Genomic DNA, 12,086 nt, shown 5'->3' on the forward strand with positions numbered 1-12,086 from the left:
GTACAATTAGATCATGTGCCCAGTTTAAATTGCCCAGGTTTGACAGGCTCCCTCAAGTCAAGCTTTGAACCCGATTATACTTGGTTAAACAAAAAAAAAAACAAAAAAAAAAAAAAAAAAAAAAAAAAACTAAAGTAAAAATTACAGAAGAATTATTAATGCACTTTTCGATCACTACTCTGCCAAAGGTACTGTAAGCCCGTTTGTTCACTGAAGCAATGCCAAGATGAATTCATGAATATCAACACTGCAGATATAGATTTTTAAATCCATCCGCCACTCATAGCTTACCAAAAACTCATGCACAAAGACAGTTACAGGCATTTTTTTATGCCTCGTGTAAATTTCCCAGGGCTTTCCCATGCCTGGGGAGCTGCACATGCCGTCTTAGCCTACCCATAATGAGGGAAACTTCCATGTTCAGGAAATACCCCTGGATGCGCATGCACAGGCAAATACCCATACAAAGAAGCATCAGTGTTTATGAGTGAATGTCTGCATACAGCTATGCACTTCTATAGCAGGCTGTATATAGCACATGCTGCTTCCCAGGTGCAGGAGAGCATTGGGAAAATTTACACTGGGCATAACAAAATGCATATAATGGTCCATGTGTATAGACCCTAATAGTATTGCAACAACAACTCTTTCAATTACAAAGATATACCCATCAGGTTCAGCACTCGCTGGAAACCTCAGAACCTCATTTTTGAAAGTCTACAAATGCTTGGTGTTGCAGCCTCCCCATCATTGGCTCTCCGGGTAATCACCAGCAACAGCCACTGTTCTGTGCAGTTTTCCCCCTTGTCCTAGCTCTTTGGTCACATCCAAGATGGAAGAACTGCTCCGATTCACTTTAAATAAAAAAAAAAAATTACAAAAACACCAGCTCTAGCATCTTTAACCAACATAATGTGCCTTGATGAAGAAGTCAAACAAACTGCATCAGGCATGCTGCAGCTGGTGTTTGTATTGGTTTTTAAATTTGTTTTAAAAATAAGTAAATGCAACATGTCATATTCTTGCTATGTACCATGTACCCGTATGAAAAAGTCTGCTGTTCCCTGTATTGATTCCTTTGTGTGAAAACCCTGGTGTTCCTACCAGTCTCTTTGCTTTCTTATTAAAAATTGACCACACTAAGCAGCAAAACACAGCGTGGTCAGTTCTCTAGCTGTGCTGGAAACTCAGCCTGTTCCCCTCCAATGACCAGACTTGTCCTGACATGCCCCCCACCCGCTGCAAAGCCTTTCACAGGGAAGATCAGTGCCATGCGGTTTCTCCTCCTCAGCTCTTATGCAGATGAGAACGGAGCATGTAATCCCTTTTTTTATATCTATTCAAAATAGGTTTTGCCTTTCATTCCTAATTTAAACTGAGTGGGTTGTTTTAAAAGATGAGGGTTTACAATTACTTTAAGGGAGAAGTTCACCTTTTGTAACATGTTACACTCGTAATCAAGGGGTCCCAAAACTTCCCCAATGTGACAGGCGTTCATCTTCTCTGGTGCTCTGCCATTCTCTACAGAGAACGTGGCCATGTGGGGCTCCACCGTGGCCACGTTACTCATTCACAGAGTTCCGTGAATGGCAAACTACAAAGTCCGGCAGCCTTTGTGGCTGTTGGCTTGTAGTTCTCAATGAACTACCACAGCTTGATGCTTCCTGTCAGTATGCAACTGATTGGCCTTCCAATGTGCCAAACAGCTTACACAGGAGTCTGCAAGAGCTCTGCATTACACCCATGATCTGCTGATCAATGGTGTAATGCTTTACAGGGTCCCAGCCACCTGCGAGTATCTGGAGAATCCATGGAGGAGAGGCTGTAACACAAGCATTTACAGACATGTGGGTCTGATTTTTCCAGTGAGCGCTGAATCTGCTGGGTATACTGTATGTTTGTAATTGTAAAGAATAGCTGTTGGAATACCTAAATGCTTACATAAAACCATTTACACACATTTCACAATGCAAGACTTAATTTGTTTACGAATTATGCAAATTAGCTAAACTTAATTTTACTATCACACAAACTGCCTAGTTTTTAGTTTTATAAAATGTGGATTTTACTAAATGCTTCATTAAAAAACTGAATTTTTTTCCTCTCTAATAATAATAATTTGATGGTCGTCATCCTACGGCTTTAGGACTCCATGAGAAAAAGCATGCCAACCATGATTCACAAGCAGCTAAAATGATAGGACAGAGAAAGTAGCAAGTTAAAAAAAAAAATAAAAACAGCAAATGGCTGCTCTCTAGTTCTCGGGCAGGCTCACTTTAAAGGAGTGAAAAAAAGCACTCCCTACATGACATTTATTCATGCCGAGCAAAATCTTAAAGCTTATTGCGTAACAAATATGAAGCTGAGTAATTTAACCATTATCCGTTCAAAAATAGTATGCTGTACTATGACAAAAGTCAAGTTCCAAGGAACTTTTAAAAACAGCCTAGACCCAGGTGCTATGCAGCAATTCTTTCCATAAGAGCCCTTGCACACTGGGGCGGTTTGCAGGCGCTATTGCGCTAATAATAGCGCCTGCAAACCGCCCCGAAAGTGCCGCTGCTGTCATCCCAGTGTGCAAGCCCCGAGGGCTTGCACACTGGAGCGATGCGCTGGCAGGACGGTAAAAAAAGTCCTGCCAGCAGCATCTTCGGAGCGGTGAAGGAGCGGTGTGTACACCGCTCCTTTACCGCTCCTGCCCATTGAAATCAATGGGACGGCGCGGCTATACCGCCGGCAATGCGCCTCTGCAGAGGCGCTTTGCGGTGGTATTTAACCCTTTCTCGGCCTCTAGCGGGGGGTAAAACCGTCCCGCTAGCGGCCGCATACCGACGGTAAAACGACGCTAATAATAGCGGCGTTTTACCGCCGACGCCGCCCCCCGCCCCAGTGTGCAAGGGCTCTAAATGGTTAGACCATTTTCTTTATTACTTCACCAATTAGGACTTAACTTTCTCGCCATGCAGTGGGTATTTTTCTAAACAGTATTATACCTATTAGTCTCTGTGCAAAACCAAAAAATAGTAAGAATAAAATAGTAAAAAGTGTAAACATTAACAGCAAGGCACAATTGAATTGGTGGGGTGGGAAATGCTGTATATAGTGAAATATGAACACTGAATTAAAGGGCATGTCAATTTTTCATTAAAACTTTCAGTTCAACAGCCCACACCAAAACATGCCTGCTATAGCTAAGTCTCTTCTCCGTGCCTCTCTAATGTTACATTCATTTATTTTTAACATGACTTCTGAGTTGTGCCCCACCTCTTATACTTCGCTCCATCATTCTATTGCTAATAAGGGCGCTCTGGCTGGGGAAAGAAACATCAGATGGGTGGGCTTGACTTCAGGCGTTAAGCCTAGTACACACAGACCAAATGGTTCAATAAACCAATGGCAGAGCACTGACTGGGGTTGTTCTGGCTGGGGGGGGCTGTCTCCCCGTTAGACTAAAATAGCTCAACAGGGGAGATCGTTGTACTAACATCGGATTGTTGGTGCAACGGCTCCGACTGAGCGGTCAGTTTTTTTCCATTCAACCCGCTGTGTATAATGGGTAAAATATATATGTATATACATAAAGAAATGAAGGGTCTATAAATTTTTATCATAGGTGTATTTTAAATAAACAGAATATCAACCAAAAAAAATAGGATTTTTTTCCTCATACTTGCCTGTAAAATCCTTTTCTTTGAGTACATCATGGGACACAGTCAGGCTAATATTCATGACCTACTGGGATGACCCAGAGCAATAGCCTTGGGGGGAAGGAGACACCCCGCCAAACAATAGCCATCAGAACTTATACGGCAGCCCGCAGTACACTGTGTCCAAAAGCATAATCCTCGGATGCTTGAACAGCCACTTGATAAAAGTTTGTGAACGTATGCACTAAAGACCAGGTAGCAGCCTTACAAATCTGAGCCACAGATGCCTGATGGCAAAAAGCCCAGGAGGTTCCTACACCCCTGGTAGAACGAGCTCTCGCCCTAAAGGGAGAATCTTTATGTTTCAGACCGTAGGCCTGCATGATCAATTGACAGACACAATTGGCAATGGAAGCCTTGGAAGCTGCCTGCCCCTTCTTGGATTCTTTTAGTAAAACAAAAAAGTAGTCTGATCCTCGGATCTCCGTAGATCTAGACAAACCTTGACTGCCCAGACAACGTCCAAGGAGTGCAGTCGTCTCTCTTCCGCCGAATGAGACAGAGGGGAAAAAAAAAAAAAGTGCAAAATAATGTCCTGATTTAAATGAAAGGCTGACACCACTTTTGGCAAAAAGGATGGAACAGGTCGTAACACAACCCTGTCGTGGTGAAGGATCAACCACGGTTCCCTGCATGACTTTCCTTGATAGGTTCAAATGGTTGTTTCTGTAACACAGACGGCACCAAGTTCAAGTCCCAAAGACACATAGGTGACCTAATGGGGGGAAGCAAGCGAGTTGCCCCCTGTTTAAATGGTTCTGACCAGTGAATGGGAGGCTAAAGGCCTTTTAAAGAATACTGATTGGGCCGAAACTTGACCTCTGATTGTACTTAAAGCCAATTTGATTTCCACAGCTGACTGTAGAAAAAAAAAAGAAAATTCTCCAAATCACGTATTTCTGAGGAAAAGGTGCCAAATGTGACACCGGAGGGGGGGGGAGGATTCCCAAAAGTGGGAGTTCCATTTTTGGGTGGAACTCCGCTTTAAGTGTGCCCGAGGAGATGAGCACATTGGATAATCCAGTGCTTTTCCTCTTCAGGCCAACAAGAGGTCTAGCTGTAAATGCCTGGAATGGAACTGGGCATAGGGCACTGCCTTGAAGGAGTACACCATCCTCCCTAGGAGACTCATACAGAGCCGAATTGAGGGTTGTCTTGTGCCCCTTATCTAATGCACCTGAACCTTGAGGGCACAGATCCTTACAGGTGGAAAAAAATACTCCTGCTTGAACCGTATGTAGGATCAGACCTAAATACTTTAGACTTTGAGCTGGTTTCAAGGCCGACCTTTCGTTATTTATGATCCAGCTTAAGCTTTTCAAATACCGCACTGTGCATATTATGCTCTGTTCTAGAGCCTGTAATGAGTGATCTCTGAGCAGGAGGTCACCCAGATACCAGAGCACTAGGATCCCTTGGGCCCTTAAAAGACCCAGTACTGGTGCTAGGACCTTTGTGAAAACCCGGGGAGCTGTAGCCAGCGCAAAGGGTAGAGCCACAAACTGAAGATGATGTTCCTCTACTGCAAAACGTAGGAACCGCTGAAGGCTGAGGCTGAAAGATAGGTATGTGTTAATACGCGTCCTTTATTTTGATGGAGGCTAGAAAGTTTCCCCTCTGGAGTAAGGCTACTACTGGAGTGGACAGACTCCATCCAAAAAGGACTGGATCAGTAGATACTTGTTTCAGGGATCTTAGGTCCAAAATGGGCCATATGTCCCAGTTTGGTTTCTGAACCGTAAACAGGTTTGAGTAAAACCCTGTGCCCCTTTCGGATACTGGAATCCTTACAATCACTCCTTGATGCACTAGATTATGTAGTGCCTGAAGCAATGCCTGAACCGCAATATATAATTGAGGTGACCCATTCGTCCTGAATTATTGTTCTCCAAATGTCCACAAAAGTGCAGCAGCCTTCCCCCCCACTCAATGGAGTGGGGTCATCCCCTCAAAAAGGAGGGCTTGGTGCTGGGTTTAGAAGAATCTTGGACCCAGGGCGTCCCCCTGGCCCTAGTGCCCTGTTGGCGGCGGAACCACCTTGACATTTGAGAAAGCAGTCCGAGATTTAAACGCGGGACGTCTGGTGCTTTTCTTCACAGGAAGTAGAGAACTCTTCCCTCCGGAAAGCTTTTGGCTATATTTGTCCAAATGATCACCAAACAAACGTTCCCCATGAAAAGGGAAACCTGCCAATAACTTTTTACAAGGAAGCTCGGCTGACCAGTTCTTAAGCCACAAGAGTTTGCGCATAGGTAGACGAGAGAGACAAATGAGAAACCTGCTGTATTAAATCCTTTAAGGCGTCAATAGCAAAACACAGCGATCCAGAAAGGTCTCTTACTTTCAGGCAGATCATCATCCTGGTTAGGCCTATCAGGCCGTTTGACCTGATCCTTTACGGACTGGCAGATACCAATTGCTGCAACAGCAGGCTGAATAGCTGAATTGGCCAAATAAAAAGGAAGCCTTTAATAATTACTCCAATTTTTTGTCAACAGGGTCTTTCAAGCCCTGTGCGTTATCACCTGGACAAGTTAAGCTCTTGTTTAAAGGAAGAGACTGCTACATCTGCTGCTGGCATGCTCCATTTTTTAACAAAACTTTTTATCCATGGGATATAAAAAGGGAGAACCACTTAGTAGGAACAAAAATCCCGTCAGGATGTTCCCAATCAGCATACACCACCTGTTCCAACATTGGGTGTAGGGGGAAAGCCTGTACGGCCTGAAGAGGCCTCAGGGATCCCAAAGAGGACCGGGGGGGCTCAGTCACCTCTGCAAGAAGCAACTTTAAGGCAGAAAGAACCACTTCAGTCAGAGTCGGGATCAAAAGCCTCTGCGACCGAGAGGCAGACATCAACTGGATATCTTGTCCAGATTGCTCGGAAGCAGACTCATCTGCCGGGCCCTCCACAGAGTCCCAAGCTTTAATCTCTTCCCCATCCTCAACCCATTCCTGCTCCAGACTAGGAGGCTCCGGGAAGGGGGATCTGTCACGCTTCCCTGCCACCCTGTGGGATGGAGGCAATCATGCCAGCAATCCTGTGCTCTAACCCGGCTAGGGCCGAGGACAGTTCATCCTTGGTGATAAAGGGAGAAGCAGCGGCATTGACTATAGGCACAGTACCAGATAGGTGCAGCGGCTCAGATTGCTTGGAAGCCTCTGGCCTTTCAGCGGATACAACACTAGGGTTACGACTAGGTTCATCAGGACATCGGTGTGCCCTTCCCTGTAGTGTTAGTCCCGCTCCTTTTTTGAAGACATTTACCAGCCACAAAAGGAGCACTTGGGTGTAGTATTAAAACATCTCAGAAGGGAGACCCTTTAATAGGGTTCGCCAAGCCCCTATGTAATAATCCTGCTAAGCACCTTTAGCCTGCCAAGCGTCACTTGATGAATCACGTGACCCGGGTATGGAGAAAATGAACAGGTGCAAGTGTCTGTTCAGAGCCTGCTCTGTCCTACAGCTGCCTTCAGGAAGCACTGCATGCTTGGTCTACCCAGCTGAAATATGCTGGGTGTGCACCGGAACGTTCTGTGCATGCGCACCCACGTGGCCGTATTCGCGTATGACAATTCCTCGTGCGCCAAAGATAAAAGGCTACTGCTCATGTGCGGTGAAGCCATATGCGCCATGGTGCCAAACTGCTAAGCATAACGGCACTCTTGTGAACGCACATGCACCCTGGTGAACCAAGGCGAAATGGCGCGCCATCATACAGGTAAAAAAACAGCCAGACACGAGAAAAAAAAAAAAAAGTACACTTTGCAAACACCCTCAGCTAGCCCAAAACTCTGTCTGGTCACAGCACACAGGAGTCTAGCCTATAGCTAGCTTGGTTGATTGTTACAATCACTGGGACACCCCACAATAATAAGTAAAGTGGTTTCACTTAACCGTCCAGGCGCAGGGCAGCTTAGAAACTAAGAGCCCAATCTTTACCCTTCACAGTGGGTTCCTCTCACTTGAGGACCTTCAAAGGACTGGGTACCCTTTTCATGTTTAGGGTCCACTCCCTTGGGCCTGTACAGCACCCTGCTGGAATGCCTTACCGCTGTGGTGTCCAAGATTCCACTTCCCAGGGTCCAGCGCCCAGAGGCCGCATTACAGGCAAAACCTTGCAGGAGCTTGAGTCTAATTACTAATTGAGATCATTCAAAAGCTCCTCCCGTGTAGTTCTGGGCTGATCCCTTACTTTTCTCATGATCATCCTTACCTCATGAGGTGAAATCTTGCATGGCGCTACAGACCGAGGGTGATTGATTGTTATTTTGTATTAATGCACATTTGCAAACATTCACGCCAACAGTTGTCTCCGTCTCACTAAGCTTCTTGCTTCTAGACCATTCCAGCCTTGTGCAGGTCTACAATCTTGTACCTGATGTCCTTTGACAGCCCCCTTTGGTCTTGCCCAGAATGGTGAGGTTTGAATGGAAAAAATATTCTGTGGACAGGTCTTTTATACACAAAGGGTTGTCATTAGGAGCACCTTCTTAAATTAACAGGACTAATCTGTGTATCCAATGAGCACATACTGTAGCCAGTCTGTGGGAGCCATTTGTATTGTGTTTTGGACTCTTGGTTGATATTCTGTCTCTATCATTTAAAATACACCTATGATAAAAATTAAAAGACCCTTCATTTGGACAAACTTACAAAATACTACATACATACTATCTTACAAAAGAGAATACACCCTTCACATTTTTGTAACTACTTTATTATATCTTTTCATGTGACAACACTGAAGAAATGACACTTTGCTACAATGTAAAGTAGTGAGTGTACAGCTTGAATAACAGTGTAAATTTGCTGTCCCCTCAAAATAACTCAACACACAGCCATTAATGTCTAAACCACTGACAACAAAAGTGAGTACACCCCTAAGTGAAAATGTCCAAATTGGGCCCAAAGTGTCAATATTGTGTGGCCACCAATATTTTCCAGCACTGCCGTAAACCTCTTGGGCATGGAGTTCACCAGAGCTTCATAGGTTGCCACTGGAGTCCTCTTCCACTCATTCATGGCAACATCACATAGCTGGTGGATGTTAGAGACCTCGCACTCCTCCACCTTCAGTTTGAGGATGCCCCACAGATGCTCAATAGGGTTTAGGTCTGGAGACATGCTTGGCCAGTCCATCACCTTTACCCTCAGCTTCTTTAGCAAGGCAGTGGTCGTCTTGGAGGTGTGTTTGGGGCTGTTATGTTGGAATACTGCCCTGCGGCCCAGTCTCCAAAGGGAGGGGATCACGCCCTGCTTCAGTATGTCACAGTACATGTTGGCATTCATGGTTGCCTCAATGAACTGTAGCTCCCCAGTGCCAGCAGCACTCATGCAGCCCCAGGCCATGACACTCCCATACACTTTCTTTGTACTCCTCACCTGCTTACCGCCACATACGCTTGACACCATCTGAACCAAATAAGTTTATCTTGGTCTCATCAGACCACAGGACATGGTTCCAGTAATCCATGTCCTTAATCTGCTTGTCTTCAGCAAACTGTTTACAGGCTCTTGTGCATCATCTTTAGAAGAGGCTTCCTTCTGGGACAACAGCCATGCAGATCAATTTGATGCCGTGTGTGGCATATGGTCTGAGCACTGACAGGCTGACCCTTCAACCTCTGCAGCAATGCTGGCAGCACTCATACGTCTATTTCCCAAAGACAACCTCTGCATATGACGCTAAGCACACACACTCAACTTCTTTGGGCAACCACGGCGAGGCCTGTTCTGAGTGGAACCTGTCCTGTTAAACCGCTGTATGGTCTTGGCCAAAGTGCTGCAGCTCAGATTTAGGGTCTTGGCAATCTTATAGCCTAGGCCATATTTATGTAGAGCAACAATTCTTTTTTTCAGATCCTCAGAGGAGTTCTTTGCCATGTTGAACTTCCAGTGACCAGCATGAGAGTGAGAGCGATAACACCAAAATTTAAAACACACCTGCGTCCTTGTAACACTGAGTCACATGACACTGGGGAGGGAAAATGGCTAATGGGCCCAATTCGGGCATTTTCACTTAGGGGTGTACTCACTTTTGTTGCCAGCAGTTTAGACATTATTGGCTGTGTGTTGAGTTATTTTGAGGGGACAGCAAATTTACACTGTTATACAAGCTGTACACTCACTACTTTACATTGTAGCAAAGTGTCATTTCCTCAGTGTTGTCACATGAAAAGATAATAAAATATTTAAAATAATGTGAGGGGTGTACTCAAATATATATATATATGTGTGTGTGTGTGTATATACACACAGTGGGGACGGAAAGTATTCAGAACCCCCCAAATTTTTCACTCTGTTATATTGCAGCCATTTGCTAAAATCATTTAAGTTCATTTTTTTCCTCAATAATGTACACACAGCACCCCATATTGACAGAAAAACACAGAATTGTTGACATTTTTACAGATTAAAAAAGAAAAACTGAAATATGAAATGGTCCTAAGTATTCAGACCCTTTGCTGTGACACTCGTATAACTCAGGTGCTGCCCATTTCTTCTGATCATCCTTGAGATGGTTCTACACCTTCATTTGAGTCCAGCTGTGTTTGATTATACTGATTGGACTTGATTAGGAAAGCCACACACCTGTCTATATAAGACCTTACAGCTCACAGTGCATGTCAGAGCAAATGAGAATCATGAGGTCAAAGGAACTGCCTGAAGAGCTCACAGACAAAATTGTGGCAAGGCACAGATCTGGCCAAGGTTAGAAAAAAATTTCTGCTGCACTTAAGGTTCCTAGGAGCACAGTGGCCTCCATAATCCTTAAATGGAAGATGTTTGGGACGACCAGAACCCTTCCTGGAGCTGGCCGTCCGGCCAAACTGAGCTATCGGGGGAGAAGAGCCTTGGTGAGAGAGGTAAAGAAGAACCCAAAGATCCCTGTGGCTGAGCTCCAGAGATGCAGTCGGAAAATGGGAGAAAGTTGTAGAAAGTCAACCATCACTGCAGCCCTCCACCAGTCGGGGCTTTATGGCAGAGTGGCCAGACGGAAGCCTCTCCTCAGTGCAAGACACATGAAAGCCCGCATGGAGTTTGCTAAAAAACACCTGAAGGACTCCAAGATGGTGAGAAATAAGATTCTTTGGTCTGATGAGACCAAGATAGAACGTTTTGGCCTTAATTCTAAGCTCTATGTGTCGAGAAAACCAGGCACTGCTCATCACCTGTCCAATACAGTCCCAACAGTGAAGCATGGTGGTGGCAGCATCATGCTGTGGGGGTGTTTTTCAGCTGCAGGGACAGGACGACTGGTTGCAATCGAGGGAAAGATGAATGCGGCCAAGTACAGGGATATCCTGGACGAAAACCTTCTCCAGAGTGCTCAGGACCTCAGACTGTGCCGAAGGTTTACCTTCCAACAAGACAATGACCCTAAGCACACAGCTAAAATAACGAAGGAGTGGCTTCACAACAACTCCATGACTGTTCTTGAATGGCCCAGCCAGAGCCCTGACTTAAACCCAATTGAGCATCTCTGGAGAGACCTAAAAATGGCCGTCCACCAACGTTTACCATCCAACCTGACAGAACTTGAGAGGATCTGCAAGGAGGAATGGCAGAGGATCCCCAAATCCAGGTGTGAAAAACTTGTTGCATCTTTCCCAAAAAGACTCATGGCTGTATTAGATCAAAAGGGGCTTCTACTAAATACTGAGCAAAGGGTCTGAATACTTAGGACCATGTGATATTTCAGTTTTTGTTTTTTTAATAAATCTGCAAAAATGTCAACAATTCTGTGTTTTTCTGTCAATATGGGGTGCTGTGTGTACATTAATGAGGAAAAGAAATGAACTTAAAAATTTAATTTTAAGAGTGAAAAAATTTAAGGGGGTTTATATATACACACACACACAATATTAATATATATATTTAAATAGTGTGTGTGTATATATATATATACACACACACACACACACACACGTACACTATATATAAAAATATATACACACACACATACATACATACATACATATATACACACATATATACATACACACACACACCCACACATAGCAGTGTCTCAACCTTTTTACCCCAAGGAAACCCTAATCAAACCAATTTAGTATAGGTCAATGGCAAAAATGTCCCTTATATTGGTGGTCAATAGAAAGAATGTACCCTTACAGATAGCTAAAAGGGTAATTTTCATCATGCTACTGGCTTTGCCAAGTGGCATGGGTCCTGCAAATGGGAGGTCAGTCACCCACAGCTCAAGAAACCCCTAGCAACCCGGGTAGGGAATAGCTGATGTAGAAAATATATATATATATATATACACACACTGTATTAACAAAAGTAATGGGACGTCTGCCTTTACACGTACATGAACTTTAATGGCATCCCAGTCTTCGGCCGTAGGATTAAAT

At 44.5% G+C, this 12,086-nt stretch overlaps 1 protein-coding gene across 4 annotated transcripts in view; it reads right to left on the minus strand.

Moving 5' to 3' along the window:
- GPATCH8 (G-patch domain containing 8) overlaps positions 1 to 12,086 on the minus strand; it is a 121,710-nt gene that overhangs the window by 5,679 nt on the left and 103,945 nt on the right. The gene's annotated exons all lie outside the window — the stretch shown is intronic.

Source organism: Aquarana catesbeiana, linkage group LG12 (genome assembly GCF_042186555.1).
Source record: "Aquarana catesbeiana isolate 2022-GZ linkage group LG12, ASM4218655v1, whole genome shotgun sequence".
NCBI lineage: Eukaryota > Metazoa > Chordata > Amphibia > Anura > Ranidae > Aquarana > Aquarana catesbeiana.